The sequence below is a fragment of the Urocampus carinirostris genome, chromosome 7 (genome assembly GCF_059441175.1).
Source record: "Urocampus carinirostris isolate Australia breed hairy pipefish chromosome 7, RoL_Ucar_1.0, whole genome shotgun sequence".
Taxonomy (NCBI): Eukaryota; Metazoa; Chordata; class Actinopteri; order Syngnathiformes; family Syngnathidae; genus Urocampus; species Urocampus carinirostris.
Genome location: NC_142355.1, coordinates 46,023,722 through 46,041,352, shown reverse-complemented (window position 1 = coordinate 46,041,352; position 17,631 = coordinate 46,023,722). Strand labels below are relative to the sequence as shown.

The 17,631-nt window shown below is 38.1% G+C and overlaps 2 pseudogenes across 1 annotated transcript; one reads left to right on the top strand and one right to left on the bottom strand.

Annotated features, from left to right (window-relative positions):
• Window positions 1-4,996: 4,996 nt before the first annotated feature.
• On the bottom strand, window positions 4,997-11,800 carry LOC148363459 (uncharacterized; annotated as a pseudogene). The gene is made up of 9 exons (XR_015851004.1): window positions 9,782-11,800; window positions 8,431-8,534; window positions 7,974-8,336; window positions 7,323-7,581; window positions 6,972-6,979; window positions 6,679-6,894; window positions 6,072-6,219; window positions 5,868-5,974; window positions 4,997-5,709 (listed from the first exon to the last, which is right to left on the bottom strand). The product of XR_015851004.1 is annotated as an uncharacterized LOC148363459 (transcript).
• A 3,312-nt stretch (window positions 11,801-15,112) lies between these two features.
• LOC148363458 (uncharacterized) lies at window positions 15,113-16,799 on the top strand (annotated as a pseudogene).
• Window positions 16,800-17,631: the final 832 nt, after the last annotated feature.

Sequence of the window (17,631 nt, the reverse complement as noted above, 5' to 3'; positions counted from 1 at the left end):
TTTGTTTGTAATGTGCACCCCCAGGAACTTGATACTGCTGACAACCTCCACAGCCTTGTTGTTGATGCAAAGTGGGGCATGGTTGGGCTGGTTTTTCCTAAAGTCGACAATGATCTCTTTAGTTTTGTCAACATTCAGGACCAGGCTGTTGTCCCTGCACCAGCCCACCAACTGCTCCACCTCCTCTCTGTAGGCTAGGTCGTTGTCATCCCTGATGAGGCCCACCACTGTTGTGTCGTCAGCATACTTCACGATGTGGTTTGTGGCGGACCTAGGGACGCAGTCGTGTGTCATCAAGGTGAACAGCAAGGGGCTTAGGACGCAGCCTTGGGGGGAGCCCGTGCTGAGGTAGATGACATCTGAACTGTTCTGACCTATCCGCACTGATTGGGGTCTGTCACAGAGGAAGTCCAGCAGCCAGTTCCGCAGGGGGGTGTTGAAACCCAGGAGTCTCATTTTGTCTACCAGGTGTTGTGGGATGATGGTGTTGAATGCTGAACTGAAGTCCAGGAACAGCATCCGCACATGGGTGTTCTTCTCCTCTAGATGTGTCAGGCTCAGGTGAAGCGCAGAGGAGATGGCATCCCTGGTGGAGCGGTTTGTCCTGTAGGCAAACTGAAAGGGGTCGAATGAGGAGGGGAGACTGGAGGTGATGTACTCTTTAACCAGTCTCTCAAAGCACTTCATTAGGTAATCAACATCAATCCTTTTTGGGCCCATTTTTTAATTCCTACCTCCATAACCCCAGGTTTAAAGTCTGGGTTTTTCGCTATTTTTGTAGCCCTCTTCACAGATCTTGATATTTTAATTTTTTTTGTATTGTTGACCAAGTTTTAATAGTTCCCTTAATCCATTCATTCTGGATTTTTGATTTCTTCTATCTCGTGACTGATATGTATGGTAACGATTCAACAGGCATATTTGTACAAGATCGCTGCTCCATGCCCATCCGTATCGTATCTTTGTCTGTAGTAATCCACAAAATAAGTGCTTTAATTTGAGCTGCCCAATAGTAATATTTAATATTGGGTAGGTCTATGCCCCCTTTTTCTTTAGAAGCTAACAGGTATTTTATTCTAGGTTTCTTGTTTTGCCAAAGGAATTTTGTTATCACTTTATTTAACATTTTAAATGTGGATCAGAATAGGAAGAGATTGAAACAGAAATAATAGTCTTGGTAATATATTCATTCTAATTGTTTCTATCCTTCCGGTAAGGCTTAAGGGCAAAAATTCCCATCTTTCCAAATCTTTCCTTATTTATTTTATCAATATTCCATAATTTGCATCAAACAGCTGTGTGGAATGTGGTGTAATGGTCAACCCCAAGTATTTAAACCCTTTATTTGTCCATTTGAAATCAAATCTTTCAATCACATCTGTTGGACATTTTCCTGATATCATCATTGCTACTGATTTGCTCTCATTATTTAAATACCCAGCTACTTCTCCATATATTTTAAGGCTCCCCAACTGTGGTGGTATTGATAACGAAGGTTCTTTCAGCATTACCAACAAGTCATCTGCAAACAATGATATTTTATGTTCTGTTCCTCCTTCATCTAATATCCCCCTTTTTTCCTCATTTCGTCTTATTGATTTCGCGAGTGGTTCTATGCTTATTGCAAACAAGAGTGGACTTAAACAGTCCCCTTGCCGGACTCCTCTTTTGATATCGAAGAAATCTGAGCAGTGAACTTTTACTCTAAGACAAGATGTAGGATTTTTATAGATTATTTTCACCCATTCTAGAAATTTTTGAGGGAAGCCAAACGCTATAAGTGTTTGATGTAAGAAGTTTCATTTCACCCTATCGAAAGACTTTTGTGCATCCAAGCTTAGTAACATCGAAGGTTGGGTCTTAGATTTTGTGCTCGTAATTATGTTTAGTATCGTTCTAATATTGTTTGCACCGTGCCTTCCCTGAATAAACCCTGTTTCATCATTTCTAATTAATTCCGCTATGAATTTCTGCATTCTTTTTGCCAGTATGCTTGTAAGAATTTTTAGATCATTACACAGTAAACTAACTGGTCAATAGCTTTCACACAATATTGGGTCTTTTCCTTCTTTGTGCAAGACTGTTATGATGGCTTCTGACCATGATTTGGGGGGGGGATCTCCTTTTGTTAGCGCATAGTTAAATACTCTATGCAGTACCGGTGTTAATTCTTCCTTAAAGCTTTTGTAGAACACCCCCGGGAATCCATCCGTTCCTGGTGATTTATTTATTTTTAAGTTATTTATTGTATCTTGTATTTCCTCTTTTGTAATGGGGCGAATAATTTCTAATGTATCCTCCCCTGTTAGTGTTGGTAAATGTAGTTTTCCCAAAATGTTTTGTGCCGTGTAGTTATCCAATTGCAGCGTTCCCTCCCTCCCATAATATTGATGGAGAAACCTCCCCGTTGTCATTTATTTGAAAAAAATTATACACTGTTTTATTTCCTGTACTACGTTTTTATCTGAGAGGAGAGATACATTCGTCCTCCAATACCTAAAATGTGGTTCATTGTCTAATCTTAATTTCAAAGTAATTGGAGCATGGTCACTTATATTGATATTGTCTATACCACACTCCACTACTGTATGCATATGTTGTCTTGAAATGTAAAATAAATCAATTCTTGAATAGCTGCCATGAGGGTTTGAATAGAAAGTATAGTCTTTAGTTTGGGGATTCTTCTCTCTCCATGGATCTATCAATCCCAAATCTTTAGTTATGTTATTTAACATCCTCGACCTCTTTGTATTTGTTCCATGTACTGATGGATACTTGTCCACTTTGCCATTTTGTACAGTGTTAAAGTCACGTCCTATAAGTAGCATTCCCTTCGCACAGTTGGTTATTACTTTGGCTAATACTTGAAAAATGTCCCCTTTTCCTCAATTGGTGCATAAACATTCATTATTGATATTTTCCTACCGGCCATTGACCCTATAATCATTATATATCGCCCCAGATTGTCCTTCACTTCTTTTTCGACTTCAAACGCCAAGTAAAATTAATACTCCCCTTCTTTTACCATATGAGGCGTAAAACACCTGGTTCACCCACTCTCTTTTTAGCTTCTTATGTTCAGTCTCTGTCAAATGTGTCTCTTGTAATAAGGCTATTGAGCTTTTCAATGTCTTGAGTTGATTCAATATCTTCTTTCTCTTGATGGGGTGGTTTAGCCCATGTACAATATATGAAACAATAATGATTTTTGAAGCATACAAAAACAATACATTGACTACTAACACCTTCATTGACAAAACAAACCAACTGACTTACAAACATATTAACAAGCACACATAATACACCACCAAAAAAAAAAAAAAAAAAAAACACACACAAAAAACAAAAACACATCCAATCGGAGAGTTGTGGCTACCCTCCTGGAAATATGCACTCAGTGCGTGGACAACTTTTGTACAGTTGTCCATAGTTATAACTAACTAAATATTTTAGTGTAGCTTTATACAAAAAAAAACAAATATTGTTTTAATTTAAAGATAATAATTTTACTTACTTTTAACTTATTGAATACTTAATAGAAAGGGCAGAAATGGTCCTTACTCCTTCACCCCAAATCAGGATTTAGCTTTGTTTTGCTCCATGAGAGCTTGTAAGTCACCTTCTGTGTTAGGGGAGTTCCTTCGCCTTCCTCTCGTTCCGGTCACTGTGGTCCAAATGATCTTTGATAACATCTTTTGAAATGTCTCCGTATTGTCTTCTTCCACTACGATCCTCATTTCTTTTAGCAATGTTGCTGCCTCCGTCAGTGTAGAAAATGTTTTTATTCCTGAGTCCAAAAACATCTTAAGCTGGGCGGGATATGGTGATTGTGCCTTTACGTTTTTTTCCTTTAGCTTTTTGATGACAATCCTTACTTGTTTCCTCTTTTTTTCGATTTCCGTGGTGTAGTCTTGATTGAAGTAAATGGTCTTGCCTTAGTACATTATCTTCTGTTTCCATGCTTCTTTCATCACGGATTCTTTCACTCTGTAGTCAGTGAAACGTACGATAATTGCCCGTGGCGGTGCTTTACCTTGAGACTTGTTCACCAGTGAGCGGTGTGCCCTCTCAATGCGCAAATATGTCCCGTTGTCGGAATGTTCGACTTCACGAAGTTTGTTATGAAGCCGATTGTGTCGTTCCTCTCGGCACCCTCCAGAATGCCATGTATTCGAATGTTGTTCCGTCGTGATCTTGACTCAAAGTCCTCACACTTTGTTGCTAGTTTGGCGGTTTGTTGGAGCAGTAAGGCTGTGAACTGTTCTAGTCGTATCGTTCGCGCTTCTGTGTTAGCATGTAGCTCCTCCATGCCTTCCACCCTCCGCTCCAGCAACGCAGTGCGCTCCAGAAGCTCTTCAATGTTTTTTTCAAGTCTTGCCATGGCAATCTTGTTCTCGTTGGCTGCTTCGGTATGTTCTCGCCTTAATTTACGGATTTTATGGATGATGTCCGAGTCACATCCCTCTTGGACCGGCGACATTCCTTCTGCTCCCTCGATCTTTTTCTCCTTACACTGCAAAAACTGCCACTATTGCAGGAAATTTAGTTGTTTCCGGCAAAATTATCTCCCAGTGCTGCAAGAAAATCCGACTTATTAAGTATTCTGGAAACAAGAAAAAAAAAGAAAAGAAAATAAGATACCCAAAAATGATATTTTAAGCAGTTAATACTTATATTAAGTATACTTGTCAAGGTTTTTTTGTCTCATTTTAAGATATTTGTGCTTGTTTTGGAGAATTATTGTTTAGAAACAAACTGGGTTTAAGCCAGGATTGCTCAAAAGTAGTTAGCAAGAAGGTTACAACAAGATCAATATTCTTGTATTAAGTTGGAAATAAATTAGAAATGGGTCAAAAACAAAATAAATCTGCTTGTATTAAGTATTAAAAATCTTAGCCAAAGAAGACTTGTTTCAATAAATTCTCTATGTTTCGATATACTATACAAATGCAAAAATAGTTTAATGCAAAATTAGCATTTTATTGGCAAACCACAACCTTTATCATTATCACAAAACACAATTGACATATCAGTAACAGAAATACTAATTTTCTTGATAAGATCTTGAAACGTTTGTTGGCGAACTGTAAATCAAAGTTATCACTTACACATGTATCAGTGAACTGTCAAACAGACAACACATTTTTTTGCCAACAGGATATAAAGTGCAAGTTACCAAATTTCCAAGAGAACTGCAAACATTCTTTTTTGTCAGTTGTTTTGTTTTTTTAAATCAGTGCTTAAACTCAAAACAAGGCAAATAAAACACACACGTAAATTACAGGGAGACTGAGAGGCCAAAGTGTCAGGGGTCACAGATGTTTTATAACAGAAAAAGTTCTCAAAGTGTGTACATGGCTGGGTGTGTGTTTTCCCTGGGGGAGGCAGCATTATACAAAGTTATGCAAGAAAGGCCATCCAATCACTTCTTGCTCGTTTAAAAGCTGGTGTGGCATCTTTGTCATGGATTGAGTCCCCCAGGACCTCAGTTTGTAGAAGTGAAAGAACAGAGGCCACACATTTGGGGTAGGTCATATGTAATTCATAATAGTATGCAATTATGTACAATGCTGCATCCCCTAGGTACCTTTTGGGTAATGGGATTGCTTCGGTTCCAAGGCAGAGAAAGGAGTCTAGATTTTCATCCACCAAAAGGAGTGGTGTGGTGAGTGGCCTTCTATTCAGGAACGTCTCGGGGTCCTCTGTGGGCTTAACAGAAAAACACAACATCAGTAGGACAGCAATCACATCCCTCCATTCCTCGACTAAACATGACAATTTAGTATGAACAGAATAGTGGACCAACAAAAGGATCAACCATATTTGAGAAAGTTTAGTATGCACTTATGTAAAAGTTTGTGACTTACCAGAAGAACATGGATGAGAGCTTCAGAGGCAGATATCTTCTTGGGCACAGCAACATTAGACGGGAACAGAGCTGGCAGCATGGTCAAGAGGTTTATTGCTTGCTCCTCTAAAAAAAAAAAGAAATAAAATAAAATATTTGTCTCTCAGTAGACAGAAACAAACAAAGTTACAGATTCTATTGGTATTACGTTGGCTGTCCTTACCAGCTGAAAGTGACATTGGAGGTTTCATTGCCCTCTTGTAAACCCCATAGAAGCATAATCTAGATTTGAATTCGACCCACCGCTCCCTCAGCTCTTGCACGAAGTTGGAGTTGTTCTTGTCTATTATTCGTCTTAGTTCATCAAGAACCTTTGGTGGGGAAGACACACAGAAATGCTGTATGGAAATATCCAACACATAGTAGTTAAAGCATCACTTGAAAACGACAATTATATGTAGAGAGGTATTCTGAAAAACTATGTTCCCCCTTCCACTCCTCCATTTGTGAAAATAATTCCATTCACACTGATGATAAAACGCTAATAGACAGGTGTGTTGCAAATAACTTGCGAAACCGATGGACTATCAGATATTCTAAAGAAGGAAAAAAAATTACATCACAATGCATAAATGGCGTTTTCCCTGTCTACATGCAGAAATAAAACCAGATTGCTCTTTTTTTTTTCAGAGAAAATACATGAAAGGTTTTCCTGCATGTAAGTGGGGTCGAAACAGCTATTTAATGTATCAAAGCAGTATGCATCCAATGTTCAAAAGAACAATTTCACTGTTCAACTGAATCAAAGTGTGAATTGTGATCATACTTACATGGTCAATGTCTCTAAAGCATGGCTATGCCTCCAATATTTTTGCCGGTCTGTCTTGTTCCCTTATTGTGTCCAAATCAATGAAGGCCCTCCTCCCCTCAAACTCAAGGTCAAGAAGTTGTGCCACATCAGCTCTGTTCTGTTTGGTATTGCGATATAGCTCCTGCGAGAGTTGTGTAGTGTTTAGCCTGGGCCATGCGGCTGTCCTGCCTACATTCTAAAAAGGTCAAAGAAAATATCACAACACAGTTTAGGTCAAAATTATTTGCTTCTTGCTAATGTTATTCATGCTACTGTTTCTACTGGAACAAAGACAAAATGTCCACTACATCTAATGAAGACATTCATTAATATTACTTGAATAGAAACAGGAAAAGGCAAAAATTACAAGGTCAAGATTTTCACCCCCCTTGTAAAAAAAATAGTATTTATGAGTTTTTTGGTGCCTGGCCTTGTTCTTTTCTGCTTTTTCCTGTTTCTGTTCAGCCCACCAGTTGAAAATTTCAATAAAAGCTGGAGATGTTGTCTGTGCCCTCCTAAAAGAAGTAGAACGATGTGCAGTGCTGATTTATCTTGTATTTTGTGTAATTTCAATGAATGGGTCTACTCCATTGAGAATGCCACAATTTTTTTTTATAAAATTACCAAGAGCATCAGCTTGTTTTGCTGGAGTGCTGGTTATGACTTGGGGGTCCTCTTCACTTTCTGGGTTGCTGATGGTGCTACTGCAGCTTGGGGAGTCAATGACAGTGGAAGTGCTGGAGTCAAAATCCCCCTCATCTACTTTCTCTTTGGCGCTAAACTGAAGGCGTCTCTTTTTTCCCCTTGCTGGTGTAGCCCCCTGGGTTTTGCGTGGAGTCCTGATGTTTTGCAACCTCTTGTTCAGTTGCTTAAAGAGTTTGAACTGAAACATGAAATATAAAGACCATGAGTAAACAGAAACATTCAGGACAACACATGGACTAACAAAGACAATCAATCCATTTACTTGTGTTGGTTAGAAGTGTGCAAGGGTAAAGATGTTAATACAGAACCATTTTGTTCCAAGATATCAATACGTTTATCAAACTTAGTTACTTGTCTATAGATAAGATAGACAGCATACTATCTAGATCCCAATTCCCATATTGTCTGAGACTGGAAACAAATTCCCATCAGTCAAATTAAGTGGCTGACTATATCCATTTCATCAATTCATATAATAAATAATGACAACAAAGGATTCCAATCACCAAGTCATTGTACTCTTTCACTCATATTGTGATGAAATGATTACATGTTGAAATGCTTGCTTACCCATCGACGTTGTAGATCCAGTTTATCGGACAACATTGGGTAATACAAAACAAGTCTCCTTGCCATTGACTGCAGGTCTTTGGTAGGGTATTTTATGAAGTCTTCGACGGTCGAGGCCCTCAATGTAGAGACCATGTTAGTCACTGTATTTCTAATGAGCCTACAAGACAGCTCTCTAGAGAGCACACACTCTCCTCCTCGTCCAATTTTTTTCATTTCAAAATAGTGTTTTCTAACATGCTCTAATTCACTATCTGTGTAAATAACATATTGGAGGCTCGGAAGTTGTATGGTTTTGGCTGGACTTTCCTCTTTGTTGGTATCGTCGTTTGTTGGGTGTTGGTTGCTGGATGAGGCCTGCTCCTGTGAATAAATCCATGAAAAGAAGACAAATTTACCCTTGCTGAGATGGTGTTTTAAGAAAATCTCAAGGGACAATGAGACAAGTTTGTCATACCTCAGGATGCACAACATTCCAAATGGATTTTCTCCTAAGAAAATGTTCAGGCCCTGGAAAAAGGTCTGAAAGTGTGTGCAGAGCATCTGCATCAATTTGTGCCACTGTGTGACAAATAGAGACAGAGGAAAATGAATTGAAGAATAGTGACAACTGATTAAGAATAATCCAGAGATTATGTAGTTCTAGCACTGTTACGTTCCTTTACCTAAAACTCTTGTTCCAACATGCTTAGAGGTTAAGACATGTAGGTCATAATAGAGACAGCAGCACAATATCTCTAAGTTTTGTAGTACTGAATAAACGCATATTTCATAAGAAACTATTACAGAAATATTATGAGTAAAGCAAAACGAACTGAGAAAAAGTTGAGCGGGGCAAAGACATACAATACCCGTGGAACCTATCCAGTAAACTTGAGTGTGGATGAGTGTTCAACATGCAGCAAAGATTACTATATTAATGCTGATATGTGCAGTGGTTAGCGCTTGTGCGGCACAGTTCATGTCATGGGAACCTGTCGTGGGTTCAAATCCAGCTCCAGACTTCCTGTGCGGAGTTTGTATGTTCTCCCCGTGCTTGCGTGGGTTTCCTCCGGGCACTCCGGTTTCCTCCCACGTTCCAAAAACATGCATTTCAGGTGAATTGGCCGGTCCAAATTGTCCCTAGGTGTGAATGAGCAAATGAGTTGTCTGTCCCTGTGTGCCCTGCGATTGGCTGGCAACCAGTTCAGGGTGTCCCCTGCCCACTGCCCGGAGATGGCTGGGATGGGCTCCAGCCCCCCCGCGACCCTAATGAGGATAAGCGGTACGGCTGATGAGATGAGATGTTTTTATCCAAACATTTGAAGTCTACATAAAATTAGATAAATCACCCAGTGTTGGTTTAAGACTAGTGCTATACAGTTAAGCTGTGTGTGATGTGCAAGTAGCGTGCTGTTGATATTGCTACAGTAAGAATTGTGTGCATTCAATTGCCAACATCTTGTCCAATTAATTCATAGTCTAAATATCCAGACCCATATCTACCTCTGGCCATCCAGGGTAATTAAATGATGTACCTTGCTGTGGCTAAAGCCAGACCACAACTCAATCTCCTCTAAGATTGAGAATTGGTTAGGAATTTTTGTGGTACACCCCTTGCCTGGCAAATGCCAGACCAAGCCCTTGTCATGCACAACTTTGAACAGGACTGATCAACAGGAGAAAAGCCTGTTTGTAGCTGGGGTAAGGCTAAAGTGCAAAACGGAATCCCTACCCAGGCTATGAGCCACCAATAGTTGTACCATGGATCATGTGACAACCAAACCCAATGTAATTTGTTAAATAGTAAAATATGACATGATTCTTACCTGCTAGAATGTCCTTTGCCACCTGGTCCAATTTTTCTGGGGCATTCATGCTTCTGTTAAAATTTAAACAATTAATTTGATGCATTATTCCTTGTTTACAATTACCCAAATAGGTTCATTACTACTCTTACTTTAGCAAAATAGTTTAAGTTAATCAACCTAATTAATAAATCAATCGACCTAATGTTAAGCTAAAGCAGGATATGCATGTGTGGATATATGAATTTATATTCATGCTGAACAAAGAGAGAAACTGTGTAACATGTAATCCTGGTCGCTTAGATTGGTACAGGGCTCTTGTCGTAATGTTGAATAGTTTTTTTTTTTTTTTTAACTTTTTATTTCTCACACCAATTTTGACAGAGGTTTGATTCCTCCATCATACATCAACACAAAATATATACACTTGACACACTCATAAATAACAGAAGAAACAACAAAGAAGAAAAAAATACTATTAATAGAAAGGAAGAATAAATGTTCATACAATACATCCATACAAAAAGAAATATATATATATATATATATATATACACATATATATAAAATAATAAATCAAAATATACACCCAAAAAAAAAAACAAAAAAACAACAACGCACATAATAAATAGGGGGAGGTGTTTAGACATCAAGTAAAATTTGTGTGATAGGCTTCCATCTTTTCTCAAATTGGTCAAGTTTCAGTTGAAGTCTTGCAGTGATTTTTTCCATAATGTACATTTGCTTTAATTTGTCTCTCCATTGTTTTATGTCAGGAGGTTGTGGTTTCAGCCAGGACACTGTGATCATTTTCTTTGCTACCAGAAGCATTACCCTTAGTATATATTTCTGTTGACCAGATAGTAATTCTTCTGGCAAAATTCCTATTACGTAAGCCTTTGGGTCCAACCGCAACTCCCAGCCAGTGATTAATTTTATTTCTCTCTGGATACTTCTCCAAAAATTTAATATTACAGGGCAATTCCAGAAAATATGCGTAAAGTCTCCGACCCCCCCACAGTTACGCCAACATAGATTTGAGGTATTTTTATATTTTGAAGTGATAGAGGGTGTATAGAAGAATCGCATTTTTACTTTCCATTCAAACTCCCTCCATGTCGGGCTGTTGGTTATTTTGTGTCCCTCTTTCAATGTTTTTTCCCATTCGTTGTCTTTTATCGCTACATTAGTTTCTTGTTCCCATTTTTCCTTAACTGCCATGTCCTCATTACTGAGATCCATTCTCAGGGCTTTATATAGTTTTGATATAACCCCCTTTATTGATTGTCCTTTTGTATACGATATTAATAATTCCTCTACCTTAGTTGGCTCCTTACATATTTTCCCCCATTCCTCGTGTTTCTGGAGGTAGTGCCTTAGTTGCAAATATTTGTAAAAGTCATTTCTGGGTAGGTCAAACTCTTGTTGGAGTTGTTCGAATGATTTCATTGCCTGTGCTTCCAATACTTGGGTAATCAACATCAGTCCTTTTTGGGCCCATTTTTGAAACCCTACCTCCATACCCCCAGGTTTAAAGTCTGGATTTTTCGCTATTTTGGTAGCCCTATTCACAGATCTTGATATTTTTAATTTTTTTTGTATTGTTGACCAAGTTTTAATAGTTCCCTTAATCCATTCATTCTTGATTTTTAATTTCTTCCACCTCGTGACTGATATGTATGGTAACGATTCCACAGGCATATTTGGACAAGATCGCTGCTCCATGTCCACCCATATCGTATCTTTGTCTGTAGTAATCCACAAGATGAGTGCTTTAATTTGAGCTGCCCAATAGTAATATTTAATATTGGGTAGGTCTAGGCCCCCCTTTTCTTTAGGAGCTAACAGGGTTTTGTATTTTATTCTAGGTTTCTTGTTTTGCCAAAGGAATTTTGCTATCAACTTATTTAACATTTTAAATGTGGATGCCGGGATCAGAATTGGAAGGGATTGAAACAGAAATAATAGTCTTGGTAATATGTTCATTCTGATTGTTTCTATCCTGCCGATAAGACTTAAGGGCAAAATTTCCCATTTTTCCAAATCTTTGCTTATTTCTTTTATCAACATTCCATAATTTGCATCAAACAGCTGTGTGGAATGTGGTGTAATGGTCACCCCCAAATATTTAAACCCTTTATTCGTCCATTTAAAATCAAACCTTTCAATCACATCTGTTGGACATTTTCCTGATATCATCATTGCTATTGATTTGCTCTCATTATTTGAATATCCAGCTACTTCTCCATATATTTTAAGGCTCTCCAACAGTGGTGGTATTGATAACGAAGGTTCCTTCAGCATTACCAACAGGTCGTCTGCAAACAATGATATTTTATGTTCTGTTCCTCCTTCATCCAATATCCCCCTTATTTGCTCATTTTGTCTAATTGATTCTGCGAGTGGTTCTATGCTTATTGCAAACAAGAGTGGGCTTAAACAATCCCCTTGCCGGACTCCTCTTTTGATTTCAAAGAAATCTGAACAGTGACCATTTACTCTAAGACGAGATTTCGGATTTTTATAGATAATTTTCACCCATTCAACAAATATTGGAGGGAAGCCAAAAGCTATAAGTGATTGATGTAAGAAGCTCCATTTCACCCTATCGAAAGCTTTTTGTGCATCCAAGCTCAGTAACATCGAGGGTTGGGTCTTAGATTTTGTGCTCGTAATTATGTTTAGTATCCTCCTAATATTGTTTGCACCCTGCCTTCCCGGAATAAACCCTGTTTGATCATTTCTAATTAATTTCGCTATAAATTTCTGCATTCTTTTTGCCAGTATGCTTGTAAGAATTTTTAGATCATTACAAAGTAAACTAACTGGTCTATAGCTTTCACACAATATTGGGTCTTTTCCTTCTTTGTGCAGGACTGTTATGATGGCTTCCGACCATGATGTTGAATAGTTTTAACGTTATATATTATAGTTAACGGTTTAAATCAACGACCGTTTTGTAAGGGGTTAGCTCAAGACTCAAGCTAACGCCTTACAAAACGTTCGTTGATTTAAAACGTTAACTACGCATAAATACCGTTGAGAATAATATTTTATTCTTAATCACATTGTTTCTTGTTAAATGTTAAGACAATACAAACATTTTAATTGTAAAAGTATTTCACTTCTCTTGAAGTCAAATTACCAAATGGAGTTCGTCGAACGTTGGGGTTGTATGAGCGAGTCCAAGTAGGTCCGAATAAATGGGCGGAACCATATAAAGGAACGCACTATACAATTATTAAACAAAATCTATTAACTGTCTCAAGGAAAAAAATATAGTGTTCTCATTTATACATATTAAATTTGTGTTTCGAAGTAAAGACTATCCAATTTTAGTAAGGACACCGTACGGGCCAGTCACTTGCATTGTAAATGGCATCCCTCTTGTTTTGATATGGAATTATCGAGCGCGAAAAAAGCCGGAAACTAGCACCTAGCGTATGCAACACCATTATCACAACCACACTTGATTTTATTACAGTTCTGCTGTAGCAGACATGGGTGGATGGCGCTGCCTTATTTGTTTTGCATTTATTGCTTTGACTTTGAAGGCACTCCTAAGTCACATTAATATAGCCCACGGACGTAATAGGAACTTTCGTGCAATTTGTGGAATTGATGAATGCAGAGAACAGTACCGAGTATTCAATTCGTTTTACTATCACATCAAACGGAGGCATGCTTCATATATGGCCAATGGACGCCCACCCATGCAGTGCGTGCCGTTTTGCACAGGCTGGGTTGGAGGTGAGAGGTTCGATACAGCAATATTTTCAAACTGTATTACACCCACCGGCAACCAAATTGAAGAGTCGACCTCAAGTACTGTGACTTGCGATGATGCAAATTGCAATCAGGCCGCCTTCTCGCAAAAAGATGCTTTCCATTGTGAGCGTGCCAGAATGCCAAACCAAGAGCGAGTCCACAATACTCAGCCAACTATCAAGGAACATGTAAGCTCTCATATTGAAAGCGACGAAAGTACAACAATTTGGCTTTTTTTGATGCAGTTCAATTAGTGTGACTTGTTCTGACATGTTAAGCTAAATCCAGGCTCCCACAGCTAGTTCTGTTTATTGCTAAACAATAAGTTGAACTTAGCTGCTAAAATAGGACCATAGGCTATTTTGTTCATGTCATTTGTACTTTTGACATTATTTGCATGTTTGTTGGAACATGACAATATCCTACATAACTTATGTTCTCGTCAGATATAGGCCTATTCTGATGCACCCGAAAACAATATTTAAAAAGTCCACTGCACGGAAATCATATAGTGTTAAGTTATGGAGAGATGTGGGTAAATGTTCATTTTGGAATGAAGAATATATCATTAACGTCAAGACTAATAGTTTGATGATTTGAAGGGCAAAATACAGTGGGACCTCGCTACTTCTCGCTTCGACGTTCGCGGATTCAGAGCTTCGCGGGCCTAAAAAATAATTATGAGAAAATAAAATATTATTTTATTTTTTTCTCAAGCATTTTTGAAGGGGCATCGCTACTTAGCAGATTTTCACTTTTCGCGGGTGGTTTTGGTCCCCATTAACCGGGTCTAAAAAAATAATACAATACTTTTTTTTTTTTTTTTAGGTGCGCCGCTACTTCGCGGATTTTCACTTACCGCGGGTGGTTTTGGTCCCCATTAACCGGGATAACCGAGGTCCCACTGTAGTTATCATAAGGCTGAATATATTTATTTTAACAGGACTTGTCCAGACGTGCAGCTGCCTTCACTGTGGATATTCGTGAAAGATGTTGTCTGTCTCGGGTAGGCTATATGCATTTAGTAGACACTTTCTAGAGTGAGGAGAAATCATATTGTCACATTAATATCAAAAATATTTCTGACCATACAAAAATACTTACTACTTGAAATTGAATTGTTCTTCGGGGGCTAATAAAGTATTCTGATTCTGATACTACTGCCGTCATATTTTGCACTTTTCTTGAGAATTTACTGATTAAAGGACAAAGTTGTGTTTTTAGACATTAAGCCTGGTTTGCAGATTAAAATGGTTCTTATTAAAATATTGACAAATGCTTCTGTTTCGTGACCCCTCTACCCAATCACATTATTTGTGCTGTAGTTGATTGATCTTATCAAATTAGATCTCTTCACTCTCTCTCTCTCTACAGAGGAATATAAACAGCATTGTGTCAGAAGTACGACAATTTCAATTTCATCTTGTAGAAACCTTGAAAGAAAGAGTAAAAGACATTTTTGACACTCATGGCCATTCAGACAACATAGAACATCTACGGCATGAGGCTCTGGCAACATTTGATGACTTTCCAGATCCATTCTCCATGTTGACCACAACATTCATGCAAGACCAAACCATTAAGGAACATTTTACCCCAGTTGAAGCGGAGGAGGTTGTAATATCCCAAAGACTGTGTAAAGTTAAGAGAGGTTCTTCACGGGTTCTTAAACTTAAAAACAATATTTTTTTTCTATGTTCCCCTCATCAAGAGCCTAGAGCAGCTGTTGTCCAACCCAAGAATACACGGTATGGCCAGTACTCCTCCAGAGAATTGTAACAAAGATGGATTTCTCTGTAACATAGTGGATGGTAGCCTTTTCAAAAGTCATCCGTTTTTTTCATCGAAGCCCACTGCTTTACAGTTGATATTGTACTCTGATGAGATAGACTTATGTAACCCTCTTGGACCGCATACTTCTGTGAACAAGTTACTCATGTTTTATTATACACTAGGGAACATAGACCCCAAGTTTAGGTCAAAACTGGCTGCTATACGACTACTTGCTATTGCCAAAGCTAAGGACATTGCACAAGCAGGTGTTGATGTTATTTTAGAACGCATTGAAAAGGATTTAAAAGAATTGTACAATGGTGTCAAAATTGGGACAGGTCAAATTATACATGGTGCAGTAATATCTATATGTGGCGATACTCTTGCTCAGCATGAACTGGCTGGGTTTAAGTCTGAAGTTGGGTTCTCATTCAGTAAATGTAGGCATTTTGAGACCATGCAGAACAATTTTGATGAAAAGAGTTTTACCATGAGAACGTTAGAAAATCACATGAGACAGTGTACAGAAATAGAGAGGGCCAGAACAGACCACGTTAAAAATGCTCTTAAGACTACCTATGGTATTAACAGGAGGAGTAAACTTAGATTTTCCAGCATATGACCTTATCCAGCAAACTCCTCAAGATATAAAGCACGTTAATGCTTGAGGGTGTTGTGCCCCTAGAAATTAAATGTGTATTAAAATTCCTAATTTTGTCAGGAGAGGTTGATCTGGATTATATTAATTCAGGTATAAATGGTTTTAGATATTCACCCATTGATATAAAAGACAAACCATGCCCAATCAGTGTCAGTACAATGACATCTAATGACAACAAAACTTAAACAGTCTTCTGGGCAGATGCTGATACTTTTGAAGATACTTCCTTATATTTTGAATAGTATCAAGGACCATAGCCATGTTAAATTCATCTTAGAGTTGATTCAGATAACCCAGATCCTCTTTGCTCCTCTACTATTTAGGGAAACCCTTCACAAACTTAGAGTGATGATAGAGAAGCACCTTAAAACATTCAAGGAGCTGTTCCCTGAGAACAATATAACACCAAAGCAGCATTATATGTTGCATTTCCCTTCACAAATTGAGGCGCTGGGTCCCTTAACAAGGCACATGTGTATGAGATTTGAGTCGAAGCATCAATTTTTTTAAAAGTGGTCTTCAAAATTAAACTACAAAAATGTTTGCAAATCTCTTGTAGGTCACAGTAAAGTGGTAGAAAGTGTTCATAGTCACACAAATGAATTTTTTGCACATGAGAAAGAATTGGGTTCTGTATCAGAAGTGTCAAACTTGGAATATGTGAATTCAAAGATAAGAGATTTCTTAAATATTGACCATTTCCAGCATATTATATCTGTTAAGTGGATTATTATCAATGGTAACAAGTATATAAATAATAAGATTCTCATCATCACAGATTCAAAAGACGGGCTTCCTATTTTTGGATTGATAAATAAGTCTCATTACGTCCATTGACTTAAGGCGTTTTTAATTTCCGCCCATAGAAACGCTGAAACAGCCAAATTTGTCCAAACTTAAAGGAACAGTGAGTGTAAAAAACCTGAAAACCATTGAATGACTTTGGATCGAAGCCTTTTTCAAATATGAGGTTGCAGTGCCTCAGAAATACCCTTACTTGCCTTGGACATAAAGGGACAGTGTGTAATTAATAATGAGTCATTTTAGGTCCATTGACCCAGAGCGTTTTTAATATCCGCCCACAGAAATTTTGAAAGAGCCAAATTTGTCTGAACGTAAAGGAACAGTGAGTTAAAAAACGTGAAACCCATTGAATAACTTTGGCTTGAAGCATTTTTAAAATTTGAGGTTGCAGTGCCTCAGAAATGCCCCTGCTTGCCTCGGACATAAAGGGATATTGTGTAAGCGATAATAAGTCATTTTAGGTCCGTTGTCTTGGGGCATTTTTAATTTCCGCCCACAGAAACGTTGAAGGAGCCAAATTTGTCTGAACTTAAAGGAACAGTGAGTGAAAAAACGTAAAATCCATTGAATAACTTTGGTTCGAAACGTTTTTCCGAATTTGACGTTGCAGTGCCTCAGAAATGCCCCTGCTTACCTCGGACATAAAGGGACAGTGTGTAAACAATAATAAGTCATTTTAGGTCCATTGACTCAGAGCGTTTTTAATGTCCGCCCACGGAAACGTTGAAATAGCCAAATTTGTCTGAACCTAAAGATTCAGATTCAGATCTACTTTATTGTCATTCTAGTACACGTGTATACAGAACGAAATGTCGATATATCTGACCGGCAGTTTCCTTGGATGTACAGATATAAATAAAATGTT